The sequence below is a fragment of the Nuphar pumila genome, chromosome 12 (genome assembly GCF_984573655.1).
Source record: "Nuphar pumila chromosome 12, dmNupPumi1.hap1.1, whole genome shotgun sequence".
Classification (NCBI taxonomy): domain Eukaryota; kingdom Viridiplantae; phylum Streptophyta; class Magnoliopsida; order Nymphaeales; family Nymphaeaceae; genus Nuphar; species Nuphar pumila.
In genome coordinates this window covers 93,893,013-93,896,934 of record NC_143260.1, presented here as the reverse complement: position 1 = coordinate 93,896,934, position 3,922 = coordinate 93,893,013, and the positions used below count along the sequence as shown (strand labels likewise).

Sequence of the window (3,922 nt, the reverse complement as noted above, 5' to 3'; positions counted from 1 at the left end):
TTACAGCTATGCTAGGATTGGCAAGAAACACCGACCAGTAAAATAACTCGGTCTTCAGGCTCCCAGACAGTTTTATTCAGTACAAATGCTTAATCAGTAGAAACTTATAAAAATCAGCCAAGGCTACAGAGTTTACCTATATATTATCAGATTCTATCCCACAAAACTTATCAACAACAAAAACATGAAAAAAATAGCGAGGAACAAACTAACACATCATTATTATGAGGAAAGTGTACTGTACAACCGCTACAATGAGAAACAAATAAATAAATAAACAGAATAACAAATGGCAGTGAGATACAAGTAATATGAAGGCATACATACGTCTCTGTCCCTAAGCAAGTTCTTGAATACTGCCTTCTCAATATTGCAGACCCTGCGTAGGATCTTGCTTTTCATCTCCTTAGAAATGAAAATTGGCAGAAATCAAATGAAAGCGATATCAGGAACTCAAACATGGAACCATGTCGAACCTTCCATGGATTAACAATCTCCTGCAGTCTTTGAATGGAAAAACAGAGGAGCCCACCTTGATGCTCCCAGTGAATAGTAACAGAACCAGATTTACTGAAGCGGCCACAAAAAACCTTTCACCAGCACTTACCGACCATCGTTATTCATCAACTGAGAGAAAACATTGCTTGTTGATATGCCCGACAGTTCATCAGACGTCCCGCCTCTGTAAACCATTTCAGTTTCATACGGACTGATGTGTGAGATTTGCATAGGCATATCTATGATATGATTTGCACTGTCATCATTTGGATCAGCATGTGTTGACGTTTCCTGCAGTTGCAGTGCATACTCCAAGTTCCACAGCACATCTCCTATGGTGGGGCGATCTGCACCATATTCAGCCAAACACTTCTCAATTGTCTCCCAGAATTTCCTCAGAGACCCAGGATTGATAGTACCCGCAAGCCGAGGATCAATAACTTGCTCCAGTTGCCCCTTCCTCTGATACTTCAATGCCCAATCCACTATGTTTACTTTCTCTCGTGGAAGTGTAGGATCAATCACAGGCCTTGCACAGAGGACTTCGAGCAGTACAACCCCAAACGAGTAGACATCTGATTTCTGTGTCAGTTGTTGCCTTCTGAAATATTCAGGATCTAGATAACCAAAGCTCCCTTTGACAGCCGTGCTTACATGGGTTTGATCCAAATCGGGACCTGTTCTTGAAAGCCCGAAGTCTGAAACCTTTGCCATAAGATTCTCATCAAGTAGGATATTAGCTGACTTGACATCCCGATGGATGATTCCTTGAACAGAACCTGTGTGAAGGTAGTGGAGTCCCCTTGCTGCTCCTATGCAAATCTCCAGCCTCTGTTTCCAACTCAGATTTGGAAGAACACTGCCATACAGATGACCTTTGAGGGTCCCATTTGCCATATATTCATATACAAGGATCATCTCAGAGTGCTCATCACAGAAGCCAATGAGTGAGACCAGATGACGGTGACGAAATTTAGACAACATATCAATCTCTGTGAGAAATTCTTTTAGACCCTGCTGAGACCCGGGGTTAGCTCGCTTCACAGCCACTTCAGTTCCATCTTGGAACTTTCCCTTGTACACCTTTCCGAAGCCACCAACTCCAATAGTGCATGCTTCATCAAAGTTGTTTGTGGCCTCCTGCAACTCCGCAAAAGAGAACCGGTATCCAAGAGCCTGCCCTGATGAGACAGTATTTGTAGTTGTAATAGAGACTTTGGTGCCCATGCTGTGCCCCGCATTTGCAGAGAAAGGAACCCAAGAATGCTGATCTTTTTGGACAGTCCGGCTTCTTAAGAAAATTATAGCCACTATGCACAAGATAATAGCGACAAGACCTCCCAATACCGAACCAACAATTATGCCAATTTTCTGACCTGCCTTTGAAGGTGGTTTTGCAGATGCCAATCCAAACTTCATGATCTCCAGTCCATTTAAAGTGGCATTTGCTGAAACAGCAGTCAAACTAGAGGGACCAACAGATACGCTCAGGGTACCCACACCAGAAGTAGCAGGCACAACAAAGTCCAAGTAATAAGGGGATGCCAAGGCTTGTGTTTGAAGATCTTTGGCTGCAGCAAAGTCACCTATGTAGGCATTGAACACCAGCTGACCTTGTGCTACACCGGCTATGTCGCAGAAATGCATCCGGACTAAATAAGAGTAACTGAGATCCAACCAAAACTGCCATGTTATGTTAAACAATTTTGAAACTGCTGTGTTTGATGGATTCATCATTTCAGCTGTTCTGTACACATCAGCTGGAGCAGTATCTGGAGTGGCCCCTCCAGTACGATATGTGAGTTGCTGACTCGTCGTGACAGTCATGGCGGTGCTCTTGTGAAGCAGAAAGTCTTGATCCGTCACCCATGTTCTTTGAAGCAAGTCAGTTAGTGGAGTAACTCCTCCCATGTTCACTCTGAATGATGTCTCTAAAGTTTCAGATGAGAGGCCTTGATATCGTTGCGACGGATTCAAATTCTGGGCCTCATCTGAAATAAGTCCAGTGGGAACTGAAACAACTTCGATCGCATTAATAAATACAAAGGAATTATTCAACGGAATGAAACTCAGAACAAGATTGTCTGAATTTACAACAACTGAATATTCCTTGAAAACAGCAGCAGAAGTATTCTGAGTCCCGAAATTGCTCAGGAGAACAGTTTCTTGGGTCTGAACAGAAAAACTTGCAGTTGTAAAATCATATGTATGGTAAATGAATGGGAAGAAATAGAGACGAACCCAGTGCCGTCCTTGGCTCTTGATCGGAAACGTATAAGAAGACTTCCCGGTGAAGATCCGCGCCGTCCTATAGAGCGACAATCCGTTGACAGATCCAACTGGGCTCGAATTGGTGGTGCCAAAAATGTTTGTGATGGTTGAAACAGAAAATAAGGAGCCAGGATTGTCCCCAGTGAAAACTCGGCCATCGACGGTGGTATTCGTCGAAGATCCACAGTCGATGACATAATTGTCTACCGGCGTATAGGCAATTGAATGCATCACAGCATATAAGAGGAATACAACCAACAGAACACCTTTCTCCATTATTGAACAGATGGTATCTTGAACCAAAACTGAGTCTAACAGAGACCACTTTGCATATCGATTACAGAGCTCAGCTTTCACACAAATTCCTGATCCTTGGTGTCCAAAGATAAGTTTCCAATATGCCCAATTCTGCCAATGCATACAATGAATGAAGAGCAGCTTAAGGGGAAAAAAGTGAAAAACCAACCTCCTAAAATTGGGTTCACTGGTGAATAAAACTAGATAACTAACACACAAACAATCAATACAAACCCCAAGCCAAACTGTATATTATAAAAACCCGTTTCTCCAAAAATAGAATGTCAATCAAAGAAACAAGAAAAACCCATCTTCAGCCAGAGAAAACCAGTGATATCCTAACATTGTATCTACCATTTGAACAGCAGAACTGAAGAGCTCATTGGGTAAAAAGGAGAAAATTTTCCAAGAAAAGAAGAGGTTGGAGCAAGGAGGTAGTGGAAGTCTGACCTTTCTTGATGGAAGAGGAGATGAAGTTCACAAAGGCATGAGATCTGAGACACCCAAATGGCAAGGATGCTTCTTTCCTGGTTTTCTTGGTAAATGAAATGAGAATGAAGCTGGCAAGTTCAAGTTGGGGGATACAGAAAGGTTTTCTCTACCCCACACCTTAATTAAACAAAAGTGCTCTTTTACCTATAAAGAATAAAAAATTGAACAGAAAGTTTTATTTGTATTTTAAAATGGATTACATCTGCCCTTCTTTTTGCCCTTTGTGAAAAAGATTTGGAAACAGAGGCCCTTTTTGTTTTATCTCACTAAATCTTTCAATTGACTAACATATCCCTCAAGTTACTTTGAATGGTTTCCGAGTCGACTCAGGACAGGGTGGTTAAGACAGACTGGTTGTATCCAG

General features: G+C 42.1%; 1 pseudogene across 1 annotated transcript; it reads right to left on the bottom strand.

Moving 5' to 3' along the window:
• Positions 1-204: 204 nt before the first annotated feature.
• Positions 205-3,565, bottom strand: LOC149821205 (receptor-like protein kinase HERK 1 pseudogene; annotated as a pseudogene). Its single transcript, XR_016426465.1, has one exon. The product of XR_016426465.1 is annotated as a receptor-like protein kinase HERK 1 pseudogene (transcript).
• Positions 3,566-3,922: the final 357 nt, after the last annotated feature.